At 45.9% G+C, this 16,365-nt stretch overlaps 1 protein-coding gene across 6 annotated transcripts in view; it reads left to right on the top strand.

The window, feature by feature from the left end:
• The window catches only part of CCM2 (CCM2 scaffold protein), a 61,612-nt gene that overhangs the window by 26,148 nt on the left and 19,099 nt on the right, over positions 1 to 16,365 (top strand). The gene's annotated exons all lie outside the window — the stretch shown is intronic.

Consider the following 16,365-nt stretch of genomic DNA (forward strand, 5'->3'; position numbering starts at 1 on the left):
CCCTCAGAGCCCGCGGAGCTGTCCAGCTGCGCCCGGGGGCCGGGGGGGCGTGGAGCACGGGGTGGGCTCGGGGGAGGGGTTTGCTCTCACCTGCCACGGGGCGAGGGGGGAGGTCTCCCTGGTAGAGACATGACACTAGGGAGGCTTTAGACGTGGGGACACCTGGCCCGGAGGAGGTGGCGAGAGACCCGGCGTGGAGATGAGCAGGTTAAGTCAGAGCCGCTGTCCGGAGCGGTGAGAACTGCCGAACCCCTTTCCCTCAAGCTTCCAGAGCTCCCACAGGGGGTCCTCGGAGAAGTCTTCCATGTGGAAGCCACACAACCCGCAGAAGCGCTGCCTCATGACCCTGGGGTGACCACCCAGCCAGCCTGAGAGACGCTGACAGTCTGCACCTCGGCCTGCGCACACGGCTTCTTTCGTGGCGGTCAAGGAGAGGTACACGTTTGAGGAGGACGTTTAATCTAAAGATAGAGCCCAGGACAAACACGAGACGTACACGTGAATGCAACAGCAGCAGTGCGGAGACTAGGGGAAAAATAAAAATACATAATGTTGTCAGAAAGGTAAGAGGAAATACTGTTAACTGTGAGACAACAGGATAACAGGTGGAGACAAGAGCTTTCGGAATGAAAGGATCTTAATTATATGTGGTAAAAAATTCATTAGAGGGGTCAAAAGATAAAGTCAAGGCAGTCACCCAGAAAGAACAACCAAAAGACAAGGAGATCAAAAATCAGTAAACAAAAGACGAGAGAGAGAAAAAAATAGGATCCATCCAGAAGGTTCAACCTCTGACTCATGAGAAGAAAGAATGGAGGCGAGTGGGAGGAAGTTGTTAAGACAGTGATGGAAGGACATTTTGCAGAAAATTCACCAACAGACATGATTCTCAGATTGAGAGGGTCCCTTTCTGCTCGTGATGACCAGACAGTCAGGTTTCTAAAACGCGAGCCCTCAGAGCCCGTTCTGACGAGGTTCCTGGGAGATGTGCTGCCTCAGAGCGCAAGGACGCACCAGGAAGGCGGGAGATGCAGATCCAGAACCGGGGCTCTAAGCACGGAAAAGAACAGAGGGAATTCCCGAGGTGGGAATCTGAGGAACAGGCTAGGGCAGCTCTGGGAGAAGAGAACATGGATGGTTTTATCTGTTGGAGTAGAGGCTGCTGAGGAATTGGGCAGATAGACGAAGCAAGTGGAGGGAAGGGTAGGGCCCGTATTACACCATGAAAATTTAAAGTTAGGGGACTTCCGCTTCCAGGAAGAGGGAGTCGACATACTTTTCCCTATTCCTCTCACTGAGTACACCCCAAAATCCTGGACGTTATATATGCAACAACCATAAGAAGGCTCTGAAAGGTAGAGTGACGGCAGACCAGCCAGGGACCTTGGGACCCAAAGGGCGACCCCTTGGGTGAGTGCCCCGGTTCTCTTTTTCCTCGTATACCCCAAGCTTGGAACTGAAGAAGCTGGCAACCCAGAACAGCCAACAGGTGCACGCAAAATTCCGACAAAATTCACTCTCTCTGGCCCAAGGACCAGGAAAGGGGTAGCTTAGCAGGACAGAAAATGTTTTACAATACCTGCTCAGTTCCAGCCAAATGTGACTGAAAGACCTGTGGCCCTGCTGCTGCCTCTACCAGCAAAGACTGTGTAGGGGCCAGCACCCCCCACCAGAGAAGGCTGAGTAGGGAGCTGGGGCTTTATCCCTGATGAACCCCTAGTGGAACTGTGGTGTCAGTGGAGACCATGTGGGGAGCCTGGAATTCTGCCCTCAGACAGCAGCAGTGTGACACACAGCACCCCTCACGTCTTTGGGCCACTTGGGGAGCCAGAACGCCAACCATGTCCAGCAGGGAAGAGGAGCCCCCCACTCAGGTGGCAGCGGAGGCCGGTGGGGAGTCAGCCCCTCCACCTGGTAACAGAGTGTGCTCCCCTCCCCCTGTGGGACTAGAGCAGATTTCTGACATTTGTGTCCTCAAGAGTCCTGGAGGGAGAAGAGACGGGGTGGGGTGGGGCTGAAAAGCTGATCAAAGGAATCATGGCTGAAACTGCTGTGATTTGGTAAAAGACAGACTCAGAGATTCAGGAAGCTGAGCTCATCACCGACAGGATAAGCCCAAAGCAGTCCACACCAAGACACGTCGTAGTGAAACTTCCGAAAAGTAAAGACAAAGACAGAGTCTCGAAAGCAGTGAGAAAGAACACTTTACCTGTAGGGAAAACGGAATGATAGATTTCGCGTCAGAAACCACGGGGCCAGAAGGAAGTGACGACATCCTTCAAGTGCTAAGAGACCCTGAAGAATCAAAGGCTGATGAAAGCACCGCAGGCGACTCTGTACCCTCAGACAGCAGCCAGCAAACGGACCAGTTTCTTGAAGAGCACAGACTGCCCCGGGTCACCAGTAAATAGATGATTTGAATAGTCCTGCAACTATTAAAGAAATGTAATATCTAATTTGAAAACTCCCATAAAAAAGTCTCCAGGCCCAGGTGGTTTCTGGAAAATTCTATCATATGTTTAAAGAGTTAACACTAATTCTACACAGTCTCTTCCAGAAAAACAGAAGGGGAGGGAACACTTTTTAACTCATTTGTGAGGTTAGTATTTCCCTGATACCAAAGTCAGGCAGTACGAAGCAAACATAAATTACAGACGTGAATATACAGATGCTCAGGTATAGATGTAACCAAACGTATAGGATTTGTACGCTGAAAACTGCACAACACAGATGAAAGGATCAAAGGTCTGAGTAAGTGGAGAGACATACCATGTACATGGATTGGAAGATTCAACCTAGTTAACATGTCAGTTTTCCCCAAATTGATATACAGGTTTGATGCAATTCCTGTCAAAATCCCGGCAAGATATTTTGTAGATATAGACAAGTGCTCTAAAATTTATATGGAAAGGCACAAGAAGTAGAATAGCTGGAACGGTTTGAAAAAGAAGAGTTAACAGAGAGGAATCAGTCCACCTGATTTCAAGATGTACTTTAGAGCTACAGCAGTGAAGACTGTGAGGTAGCAGCAGAGGGACTGACACAGTAATCAGTGGAACAACATCATGAGCCCAGAAACGGACCCAAACGAATACACCCAACTGATTTTTGACAGAGGTGCAGAAAGCAAGTCAGTGGAAGGACCGGCTTCTTGGCAAATGGCACTGGAGCCGTTGGACACCCGTTGAGGGAAAAATGAGCCTCACGCTAAATCTCACACCTTATACGAAAATTAACTCAGAATGGATCATGGAATTAAAGGGAAAAGGTAAAACTGTAACGCTTTTAGAAAAAAACCTAAGAGAAAATCTCCAGGACCCGGGGTAGGCAGAGTCCTTAGACTTGACATCAAAAAGGGAATGACCGGTACACTGAACTTCATCAAATGGAAAGCTTCTGTTGTGCAGAGGACTCCGTCAGGAGGATGAAAACACAGGCTACAGACTGGGATAAGATATTTGCAAACCACCTACCTGCCAAAGGTTTTTTTATCTAGGATATATAAAGAACTGTCAAAGCCCAATAATAGAAAAGCCAAGAGTCTGGTTACAACATGGGCGAAAGTCATGGAGAGACATTTATTTCACCAAGGAAGACAGTCAGATGGGAATAAGCACATGAAGATGTTCAGCATCACTAGCCGTTAGGGAAGTGCAAATTGCAACCACAGGGAGACATCGCTACACGCCAACCAGAATGACTGGAGTTAAATAAGTAGTGAGGACGCCAAGTGCTGGCGAGGATGCAGAGGGTCACTCATGCGTGGCTGTTGGACGTGTGGAATGGTGCAGCCACTCTGGAAAACAAGTGGGCAGTTTCTTAAAAGCTAAACGTGCAACTACCGTCTGACCTGGCAGTTGCACTCTGAGTATTTATCCCAGGGAAATGAAAATCTGTGTTGACGCAAAAACCTATACATGAATATTAAAAGCGGCTTTATTCATAATGGGCAAAAACTGGAAATACCCCAGATGTCCTTCAGTGGGCAGATGGTTAAACAAACGATGTGCAGCCATACTGTGGAACCCTACTCAGCTGTAAAAAGGCATGATTTACTGATTGCTTCAGCAGCCTCCAGGAATCTGCAGAGAATTATGCTGAGTGAAAAAAGCCAATCCCCAAAGCTACATACTGTATGATTCCCTTTGTATAACATTCTTGATATGACAGAATTATTGAAATGGAGAACAGATAGGGCTTGCTAGGGGTTAAGGAGGAGACCAGGTGGGTGGGAAGTGAGTGCGCCTGTAAAAGAGAAGTGGGAGGGACCTTGTGATGGAATGTTCTGTAACCTGACCTTGTAGTCACTATCCTGGTTGTGATGCCGGGTGATCACGAGCTGTTACCTTAGGTATAACAGGGTGCGGGGTACAGTGGACCTTATTTCTTACAACTGCATGCCATTTATAATTATCTTAGAATTAAAGGTTAAAAAAAATTAAAGGCTCTGCATAAACAAAATTGTGATTTCACTACCTCTTGGCACAGTGGTGAAATAGAATGTACCTAACAGGAAGATATCAGCACCAAGTAATGATTAAGTAATAACTTATGTAAATTGTAAGAAAAAAGGAAGGAGAAGTGGAGGTGGTGATATAAGGGAGTTAACTCTTTCTCTGCCGTAACTGGAAGTCAACAGCTAATGTCTTAGATTGATGAATCAAGCAGTAGCAATGTAAAACCATTACTTAGAAAGTTGGCCCTAGGACCAGAAGACCCTGGAGTTGCTGCCTCTGGGAAGCAGTTTAGAGGGTTGCCTGGATTGGGACCAGATGGTTGCTTTTTGTTATACACTTCTGGGGACCATCTACGTTTTTAAACTTCCTACACGTATCACCTTGATAAAAATAAAAGCAGCGACGACAACACAATGCACGCGTGGTGAGGAGACTTTTCCTCCCGCATACTCGAGTGTACTTCTTTATGGAAAGTATTTTGTATTCAGAATGAGCATTACTAACATGAAGGTGAGAGGCACTTAACAGTAGCTTCTCATTTCTGGATGCTTACCTATAGGGCAACACTATTTAACATTTTAAATACATTTTCTCATTGAATCCTCACCTGGCTTTTTTAAAGCAGAAGCATCCTCCCCAGGGTTTCGACCCCATGAGGCCCAGGGTGGTGCAGGGGTGCAAGCTCGGGACCTGTGAACCGACACTCTGGCTTTTAATTCGGGGGGGTGGGGGGGCGCAGCAGCGGTAATTAATCACATGTGTGATACCAAACCCAAGATGCTTCTTGATAAGATTTGTTATTTCTTATTTATTGTATTTTTAAAAGTTGAATAGGTAAGTTATGGACATGGTACAAAATTCAGATGGTAAGGAGATGCCTGGTGAGGAGAGGTCCCCAGTCCCCCCACCCCCCCCGGCCCCTGGAAAGAACCATTGGCATCAGTTTCTCGTGTGTCCCTGCACGGGTGGTCTGTCCATATCCGAGCACACACGTGCATTTGTTCCCAAATGATTACCTAGTGCACACTTCGCACCTCGTTGTTTACACGCAACAGTGTATCTCGACATATCTTGGTGGGTTGGGGCACATAAAGCTGCCTCGTCCATTTCCCTCCCGTTATAATGGCTGTACCATATTTTATGTAACCCGTGGTCTAGTCATACATATTTAATTTGTCTCTGTTACACATTTTACTAACCCTCTAGGATAGATTCCAGAAGTAGAATTGCTGGGTGTAGGGCTCGGTTATTTTTATCTTGACAGACATTTCCAGGTTGCCCTTCATGCGGGATTTAGGCTGGTGTACACCATTGGCAGTCTGGGCGAATACCTGCTTATCCACGCTCTAAGGAGCCACACGGTGTACATGCGGGCTTCTTGATCTTTGCCAGCCTGATGGTCATGGTCTGTTACATCGCAGTTTGTACTTACGAGTGAGGTTGTGTACCTTTTCATATGGTCGAGTCAGATCTCTTAAGTGTCTTTCTACAGCCATTTTTCTGTTGGGTGGTTGGTGGTTTTCCCATACGTTTTCCCTAGCGCTCAGTGTGGTAGGTGAGTTTGCCCTTCGCGGTGAAGTTAGTTTTAAGGTTTTCCCTGTTTGTCGCTTGTCTTTGTTCAGAGATGTCTCGGTTCTCTAGAAGCAGGGCCTGAAACTGGAGATGGTGTTTGATGATTCAGGGTGTGTTCTCAGGAGAAGGGGAGGGAAGGAAGCAGGATGGGGCAGAGGAAAAAGATGTGTGTGTGCCCACTTATGGGCATGTAAGGGGCCCCTAAATGCCACACAGGCGCCTCTTTGTCCCCGGTATGTAGCAGCTTCCCCACCTCCTCATCACGATCCGGGCCGGTTGCCCCTGCAGAACAGTACCACCTTTCTCTGCTTGCTTGTCTGCTGGCATCGGGAGGTGGCTGCGGTTTTAAGTTTAGATCCCTTTTGTGTCCCCTGGTAGAAGCATTTTACCCCTAGAGCCAGGCTCTCAAAACAGATGGAGCCAAAAGTTTCAGGACTGGGAGCACACGTTCCCCAAGTGGGTCTCTTGGATTGCTGGTGATCAGAGCCACTCCTGCTGCCGTACCTTGGACCCCAGACCCATGCGTTCTGTCCACGGGAACCAGGCGTGGTGTAATGACTGTTGGTTCCAGATGTGCCCTGCATTCTGAGGAGATGTGGCATCCTTTCAGGTGTCCTCTCCTGGGTGTGCCCCGACCCTGTAGAAGACCGTGCCGGTGGTGTGGGCCCCTGAGTTTCAGCATTGTCTCAGACCCTCTCTTCAAGCCTTGAACAGTTTCCTTCCCCCGTGTACTGTTACTCAAGTGAGTGACCGTGAGTCCCTTCGGAGGGAACTGGGGGCGTTGCTGCAGCGCACACTTGTGTCAGTGTTACAGGTTCATTCTCCTGGGGCTTGGCCTTTCCCTCGGGCACTTCCCGGCACTGGAAACCGGGTCGGAGACTGCCACTTTGCTTTGGAGCAGCACGCTCAGTGGTGGTGTCCTTGTTTGTATACATGAGGTGGGACCCTGGTTGGCTCCCAGCAGCTCTCTTGCCCCTGGGAACGCCTCTGCTCTAGTTGCATCTCTGTGGGGCCTGCATACCAGCACCCCCGCCCCCGGCCCCGCCTTTTGACCATTTAGTCACCGCCCACCCCAGTGAGCACGCCTGCCTGCCTGCCCTGCTCCTGGTGGCTGAGTGCTGCCACCTGGCTTCTGCTCTCCCAGGGTCCTGTCGTCCCCCTCGTTCCAGGAAGCCTAGTGCTAAAGCATCTCCCCCATTAACTCTCCCACTGAGAACAGCCACCACAGAGCTGCTGGGTGGTGCCAGCACCCCTGCCAGCCCATTCTTTCCAGCTCATCCTTGAGAGTGGGGTGTCTTCCCGGCCCTCCCAAGTAGCAGGGGCAGTCGTGGGGTTCCAGGTCTTACACGGTCGACCCCGTCCAGCGGGCCCACCTCTCTGCAGCTTTTGAAACCTTTATCCACAGTTTGCTGGGCAGTTCTGCAGTCTCCGCTGAGTTTAACATGGGCCTTGTGTTCGCTGAGCTTCTAAGCTGTGCTAGCAGTGCATGAGAGCCGTGTCCGGGCCCCTGACCACGGTTCAGTGCAGAGCCCCGTAGACACGCTCACCAGCTGGGGGGTCCATCCACCTCCATCCGGCATCTGTTGCTCCATCGGTGTTCAGTCTCTCTTCCCAGCGGGTCCCAATCGTGCTGTGTTGAGATTTGCTCCCAGGACCAGGTCTTATGGCCAGGAGGGGCGGAAGGGGCAGACCCTGAGGAGAACAGCATTGTCATGAAAGGTGCCCGTCCCAGTGAGGCCTGTGTGTCGTCTTTGAGCAAGGGGTGTGTGTGTGTGCGTATGTGTGTATGGGGGTCCTGTGGCGTCTAACAAGTGGGACTGGGCCACTTCTGCAGGCCCGGAGTGCTGAGAAGAGTATGAGATTGAGGTTCTCAGGTGCATCTACCTAGGAGTCCCCATCCCACGTCTCAGGGTCCTGCCCTTCCCTCAGGGCCCACGCTCTGCCGTGGGAAACTTGTTGATCAAGGTCAAACAGGTGGATGTTCTAGGGAGGCTGACTTCGGCTCAGTATAAAAATGGACTTCTCTTGTATCTCATCAGCAATTATTTTTGGAAATACCTTCCGCTGTTTAGAGCTGAAGTGACGAGCTCACCAGCACGTTCCTGTGTTGGCTGCAGTCTCTATAAGGGCGGCAGGAACGGCAGTGGGGTTAGCGGGTGCCCAAGACAGTCCGGCTTTTGCTGCCAGGGCTGATGGAGCTGATGTGACCGCCAGTCAGATGTCCCCTTGGCCTGTGTTGTTCCATCACGTTCATCCCTCTGCAGCTGTGTCCTGAACGTGCTATGATCAGCTAAGCGGCACAGCACCCCGCGCCATGTCATCTCACGGCGGGTGTGGGCTGGTCCCTGACATCGCTGAAGGAGGCACTGCACACTGGTCAGGACTGGCAGGGGACCGCCCAGGGCGGTGCGGAAGGCTTTTGTAAGAACTGCCCAGGAGGGACACTTTGTCCCATCTGGAGGTACAGCAGGAATGAGAGCTGCAATTTTCCTTTTTGACAAAGCATGTTTTACTAATACATATTTTACAGCGAAAAAAGTCTCAAATGAGTGAGGACTCACCTCTGTGGAGAAAGTAGACTCCTTCTTGGTGATCTGTGAGCCTGAATTTGAAGTGTGGTGGCACTTTGAGAAAGGGAAGACGGGGGTGGTGACACTGTGTCCCCCAGGCCACGTGGAGGCGGGGCAATCCTTGTACAGTCCTGCAGACATGATAACACCAGGGCACTTTAATATGACCCCCATGTAGTCAATATTTTTTTTATTACTGTTTGAATTTAAGCAAAATTAATAATTTGGGATGATACACATCTAGAAGTGGTAACTAATATACAGTATAATACTGATTATGATTCAAAAGGTTTTTAGCAAATGCAATTATTGAGTGAAGCTAGGATACGATTTTTTTATTGTGGTGAAATATGCATAACATAAAATTAACTGTGTTTAAGTGTCTATTTCATGGTGTTAAGTACACTCACGTAGTTGTGCAGCCATCACCACCATCCATTTCCAGAACTTTTTCTTTTCAGAACTTTTCAGTACTATATATATATATATATACACACACACACACACACCACATATTATTTATCCATTCATCTATCAACGGGCATCGGGTTGTTTCCAACGTTTGACTGTTGTGAATAATGCTGTTATGAACATGGGTGTACAAATGTCTGTATGGGTCTCTGCTTTCAGTTTTTTTTCTTTTCTTGTATTGTGTTAAAATATAGCATAAAATGTACCATCTTAAACATTTTTAAGGGCGCAGTTCAGTAGTATGAGATACATTCACGTGGTTGTGCAGCCATCACCACCATCCACTACCTTAACTCTTCTCATCTTGTAAATCTGAAACTATACCTACTAAACAGAAACTCCGCCTTCTTTCCTCTCCACAGCCCCTGGCAACCATCGTTCGGTCTCTATGAATTTGACTTCTCTAGGAAGTTCATATGAGTGGAATCATACACTGTTAGTCTTTTTGTGACTGGCTTATTTCACTTAGCATAATATTCTCAAGTTTTACCCGTGTTGTAATGTACTGCAGAATTTCCTTCCTTTTTAAGGCTGAACAATATACTATTGTATGGATACACCACATCTCGCTTATCCGTTCATCCATCAGTGGACACTTGGGTTGCTTCAGTGTTGTAGTTATTGTGAACGATGCTGCTATGAACATGGGTGTACAAAAATCTCTTTGAGACCCTGCTTTTAATTCTTTGGGGTTTATCTGTACCCAGAAGTGGAATTGCTGGGTCATACGGTAATTCTAAGTTTAATTTTTTGAGGAACCTCCATGCTGTTTTCCGCAGCAGCTGCACCATTTTATATTCCCAACAACGGTGCGCAGGCGTTCCAGTGTCTCTGCATCCTCGCTAGCACTCGTTATTTTCTGTTTTTGTTTGTGTTTTGTTTTGCACTGGCCATCCTAATGAGTTTGAGGTGGTATCTCATCGTAATTTTGATTGTATTTCTCTAATGATTAGTGATCTCAAGCATCTTTTCATGTTCTTATTGGACGTGGGTGTATCTTCTTTGCAGAAAAGTCTATTCAAATCTTTTGCCCATTTTGGCATCAGGTGTTTTTTGTTGAGTTTTGGGAGTTCTCAGTATATTCTAGATATTAATCCCTGTCAGATATATGATTTGCAAATATTTTCTCCCATTCCGTGGGTTGCTCTTTTACTCTGTGGATAGTGTCTCTTAATGTACAAAATTTTAAAATCTTGTTGAACTCCAGTTTGTCTGTTTTTTTGCCTTTGTCACCTGTGCCTTTGGTGTCATATCCAAGAAATCATTGCCAAATCCAATATCATGAAGCTTTTGTCCTATGTTTTCTTCTAAGTTTTATCGTCTGCTTGCAGTTCTTTTACATAGATATCCAGAAGTGGAATTGCTGGATCATATGCTAATTCTATGTTTTATTTCTTTTATAAATTTATTTATTTATTTATTTTTGCCTGCGTTGGGTTTTCGTTGCTGCCCGTGGGCTTTCTCTAGTTGCGGCGAGCGGGAGCTACTCTTCAAGTGGTGCGCGGGCTTCTCATCGCGGTGGCTTGTCTTTGTTGCGGAGCATGGGCTCTAGGAGTGCGGGCTTCAGTAGTTGTGGCACGCGGGCTCAGTAGTTGTGGCTTGCGGGCTCTAGAGCGCAGGCTCAGTAGTTGTGGCACATGGGCTTAGTTGCTCCATGGCATGTGGGATCTTCCTGGACTAGGGCTCGAACCCGTGTCCCCTGCATTGGCAGGCAGATTCTTAACCACTGCGCCACCAGGGAAGTCCCTATGTTTTATTTCTTAAGGAATGACCATACTGTTTTCCCTAGTGGCTGTACCATTTTACAGTCCCACCAGCAGTGCACAAGGGTTCCAATTTCTCCATGTCCTCACCAACACATTATTTTCTGTTTTGATAGTAGCCGTCCAGATGGGTGTGAAGTAGTATCTCAGTGTGGTTTTGATTTGCATTTCGCTAGTTACTAGTGATATTGAGAATCTTTTCATGTGCTCATTGGCCATCTATACACCTTCTTTGGAGAAATATCTATTTAAGTCCTTTGCATATTTCTTAATCAGGTTGTTTGGTTTTTTTTGTTGTGGAGTTATAGGAGTTCTTTATGTATTCTGGGTATTAACTTCTTGTCAGATATATGATTGCACATATTTTCTCCCATTGGGTAGGTTGCCTTTGCACTCTATTGATGGTGTCCTTTGATGTACAAAGTTTTAAATTTTGATGAAGTCCAGTTTGTCTTTTTTTTTCTCTTATCGCCTGTGCTTTTTTTTTTTTCCACATTAAAGGTTTTTAAAATTGTGTTAAAATACACATAACATAAAATTTACCATCTTAACCATATTTAAGTGTACAGTTTCAGTGTTCTGACATTCACGTTGCTGTGCAACCATTACGACCAATCACCTCCAGGATTGTTTTCACCTTGCCAGACTGACACTCTGTACCTATTAAACAATAGCCCCGTTTCTCCCTCCTCCCAGCCTCTGACAGCCACCATTGCACTTTCTGTCTCTCTGAATTTGACTACTCTGGATACCTCATATAAGTGGAATCATATAGTATTTACCTTTTTGTGCCTGGGCTTATCCATGTTGTAGCATGTATCAGAATTTCCTTCCTTTTAAATGATGAATAATATCCCACTGTTTATAACACATTTTGTTTATCCAATTCTTCCGTCAAGAATTGAGTTGCTTCCCCCTTTTGTTATTGCCTGTGCTTTTGATATCATATCCAATAAATCATTGCCACATCCAATGTCATGAAGCTTTTCCTCTATGTTTTCTTCTAAGAGTCTTATAGTTTTAGGTCTTAAATTTAGGTGTTTGATCCATTTGAGTTAATTTTTGTGTATGGTGTTAGCTAAGGGTCAAACTTGATTCTTTTGTGTGTGGAGTCTTGTTTTCCCAGTACCACTTGTTGAAAAGATTGTCCTTTCCCCATTGAATGGTCTTGGCACCCTTATCAAAAATCAACTGACACGGGCTTCCCTGGTGGCGCAGCGGTTGAGAGTCCGCCTGCCGATGCAGGGGACACGGGTTCGTGCCCCGGTCCGGGAGGATCCCACATGCCGCGGAGCGGCTGGGCCCGTGAGCCGTGGCCGCTGAGCCTGCGCGTCCGGAGCCCGTGCTCCGCAACGGGAGAGGCCGCAGCAGTGGGAGGCCCGCGTACCGCAAAAAACCAAAAAAAACCAAAAAAAAACAAAATCAACTGACACTGTATATGAGGGTTTATTTCTGAGCTCTCTATTCTATTTCATTGCTCTGAATGTCTGTCTTGATGCCAATACCACACTGTTGGTTATTGTAGCTTTGTAGTAAGTTTTGAAATCAGGAAGTGTGAGAAAAGTTGAAAGGTAATATTGATAAATTTAAGGAAGGGTTTGCATTTGGTTTACATGAGCACATAAGAAGAGGATAGAAAGGCCTCTGCTAGCTGCACATCTGTGACAACGTTCTGGAATGTTCATTTGTAACAACCTTAAGTATGAGCCAGTAATTAGATGTGCTGCTTATTTATTTCTAAACTGTTCTGCCAGAGGGGTGGATTCTCAGCCATGTAGAGAGTGGGGAAACTAACGCACGGTTTAGTTGTATTCTCTCCCCCTCACCCCCAGCTTAGAAAGGATAAAATCTAAAACTTTTTAGAATGAGTATGCATTTCCCTTTGGAGTTACCCAGCACACACTGAACAGCTTTTGAATGCAGCTCTTCTGAAGTTTAGGATGCTCATCTGACTGTGCCTAGACTCAGCCTATATCTGCCACTGTGCCCTGTGTGAGCTTCTGCCAGTCCCTCTCCTCTCTGTGCCAGTTTTCTTCTCTGTGGGCAGGCGGTTGCCTCGCACAGCAGTAGGTGAACTGGCTCAGGCCTCTGTGTTTACCTTGCTTGCATTTGCTAATCCCCAGAGTAACCTGCCTGCTTGGTTCCCCAGTCAGAGAGGGCATCTGCAAACAAAGACAGTTTGATTTCTTCCCTCCCAATCTTTACCTTCTGTTTCCTTTTCTTGTCTTACTGCATTATCTAGGACTTCCAAACAGTATTGAAAAGCAGTGGTGAGAGGGGACATCCTTTCCTTGTTCCTGGTCTTAGGCAATCTTAGAGCTTCTTACCATCAAGTATTGATGTTAGCTGTAGGTTTTTTGTACATGTTCCTTATCAAGTTGAGGAAGTTCCCCTCTATTTCTAGTTTGCTGAGAGTTTTTGTTATGACTATTAGAGGTTGTCAGATGCTTCTTCTGCATCTATTGATACCGTATGATTTTTCTCTTTAGCCTGTTAAAGTGGTGGATCACATTAAATAATTTTTGAATGTAGAGTCAACTTTGCATACCTGGGATAAATCCCACTTGCTTTTGGTTTATAATTCTTTTTATACGTTATTGGATTTGATTTGCTAATATTTTGTTGAGGATTTTTTTTATCTATGTTTATGAGAAATGTTGGTCTTTCCTTTCTTGTAGTATCTTTGGTTTTGGTACTAAGGTAATGCTGCCTCAAAAAATGGGTTAGGGGGCTTCCCTGGTGGCGCAGTGGTTGAGAGTCCGCCTGCCGATGCAGGGGACGCGGGTTCGTGCCCCGGTCCGGGAAGATCCCACATGCCGCGGAGCGGCTGGGCCCGTGAGCCATGGCCGCCGAGCCTGCGTGTCCGGAGCCTGTGCTCCGCAACGGGAGAGGCCACAACAGTGAGAGGCCCGCGTAACGCAAAAAAAAAAAAAAAAAAAAAGGGTTAGGAAGTGTTTTCTCTTTTCATTTTCTGGAAGAGATTATAGAGAATTGGTATAGTTTTTTCGTTAAATGTTGAGTAGAATTAACCAGTAAATCTGTCTGGGCCTGATACTTTCTGTTTTAGAAAGTTATTATTGATTCAATTTCTTTAATAGCTTATATGCCTATTCACATTATCCATTTCTCCTTATGTGAATTTTGGTAGATTGTGTCTTTCAAGGAATTCCACTGGTGATCCAGTGGTTAGGACTCTGCGCTTCCACTGCAGGGGGCCTGGGTTGAATCCCTGGTCAGGGAACTAAGATCCTGCAAGCCGCACGGCACGGCCAAAAAAGAAAGATTCCGTTGGGATCTGAGAACGTCCTTTGTATGGTTTCTGTTCTTTTAAATTTGTTAAGGTGTGTTTTATGGCCCAGAATGTGCTCTGTCGTGGTGAATGTTCATGTGAGCTTGAGAAGAATGTGTATTCTGTTGAACGCTGTTGTTGGATGAAGTAGTCTGTTGATGTTAGTTATATGCAGTTGGTGGAAGATGTTGAGTTCACCTTTCTCCTTAATCATTTTCTGCCTGCTGGATCTGTCATTTTCTGTCCATTTCTGAGAGGGGGGTGTTGAAGTCTTCAGCTGTAATAGTGGATTAATCTGTTTCTCCCCGTAGTTCTATCAGTTTTTGCCTCACGTGTTTTTGAAGCTCTGTTGTTAGGTGCATACACATTAAGGATTGTTATGTTTATGTTATGTAATACCCCTCCTTAAAGTCGGTTTCTTGTAGACAGAATATACTTGTGTCCCGAATTTCTTATCCAGTCTGACACTTTTTGTCTTTTAATTGGTATATTCAGACGATTCACGTTTAAAGTGATTATTGACATAGTTGGATTAATATTTACCATATTTGTAATTGTTTTCTATTTGTTGCTCTTGTTCTTTGTTTTGTCTTCTACTCTGTTTCTGCTTTATCTGGTTTTATTTGAGCATTTTTATAATTCCATTGTTTCTCCTTTCTTAACATATCAATTATGCTTCTTGTTATTTTGTTATTATTATTATTATTATTTAATTTTTTTTTCTGTTTTTGCGGTACGCGGGCCTCTCACTGCTGTGGCCTCTCCCTCTGCAGAGCACAGGCTCTGGACGCCCCGGCCCTTTTGCGGTACGCGGGCCTCTCACTGCTGTGGCCTCTCCCTCTGCAGAGCACAGGCTCCGGACGCGCAGGCCCAGCGGCCATGGCTCACGGGCCCAGCCGCCCCGTGGCATGTGGGATCCTCCCCAACCGGGGCACGAACCCACGTCCCCTGCATCGGCAGGCGGACTCTCAACCACTGCGCCACCAGGGAAGCCCTGTTTTTTATTATTTTATTATTTTAATTTTTGGCTCTGTTGGGTCTTCGTTGCTGTGTGTGGGCTTTTCTTTAGTTGCGGCGAGCAGGGGATGCTCTTTGTTGCGGTGCGTGGGCGTCTCATTATGGTGGCTTCTCTTTTATTTATTTATTTATTTATTTATTTATACAGCAGGTTTTATTCTCTGTTTTATACATATTAGTGCATATATGTCAATCCCAATCTCCCAGTTCATCCCAGAACCACCACCACCATCCATGCCCCCGCTTTCCCCGCTTGGTGTCCATATGTTTGTTCTCTACACCTGTGTCTATTTCTTCCTTGCAAACCGGTTCATCTGTACCGTTTTTGTAGATTCCACATATGCATATATGCATTAATATACGATATTTGTTTTTCTCTTTCTGACTTACTTCACTCTCTGTGACAGTCTCTAGGTCCATCCACGTCACTGCAGATGACCCAATTTCGTTCCTTTTTATGGCTGAGTAATATTCCTTTGTATATATAACACATCTTCTTTACCCATTCGTCTGTTGATGGGCATTTAGGTTGTTTCCGTGACCTGGCTATTGTAAATAGTGCTGCAGTGAACACTGGGGTGCATATGTCTTTTTGAGTTATGTTTTTCTCTGGTTATATGCCCAGTAGTGGGATTGATGGGTCATACGGTAGTTCTGTTTTTAGTTTTTTAAGGAACCTCCATACTGTTCTCCATAGTGGCTGTATCAGTTTACATTCCCACCAGCAGTGCAAGAGGGTTCCCTGTTCTCCACACCCTCTTCAGCATTGGTGTTTGTAGATTTTCTGATGATGCCCATTCTAACTGGTGTGAGGTGATACCTTATTGTAGTTTTGATTTGCATTTCTTTAATAATTAGTGATGTTGAGCAGCTTTTCATTTGCCTCTTGGCCCTCTGTATGTCTTCTTTGGAGAAATGTCTGTTTAGGTCTTCTGTCCACTTTTTGATTGCATTCTTTGTTTTTTTAATATTGAGCTGCGTGAGGTGTTTATATATTGTGGAGATTAATCCTTTGTCCGTTGATTCGTTTGCAAATATTTTCTCCCATTCTGAGGGTTGTCTTTTCGTCTTGTTTACAGTTTCCTTTGCTATGCAAAAGCTTTTAAGTTTCATTAGGTCCCATTTGTTTATTTTTGTTTTTATTTCCATTACTCTAGGAGGTGGGTCAAAAAAGATCTTGCTGTGATTTATGTCAAAGAGTGTTCTTCCTATGTTTTCCTCTAAGA

This window comes from Physeter macrocephalus, chromosome 5 (assembly GCF_002837175.3).
Source record: "Physeter macrocephalus isolate SW-GA chromosome 5, ASM283717v5, whole genome shotgun sequence".
Lineage (NCBI taxonomy): Eukaryota > Metazoa > Chordata > Mammalia > Artiodactyla > Physeteridae > Physeter > Physeter macrocephalus.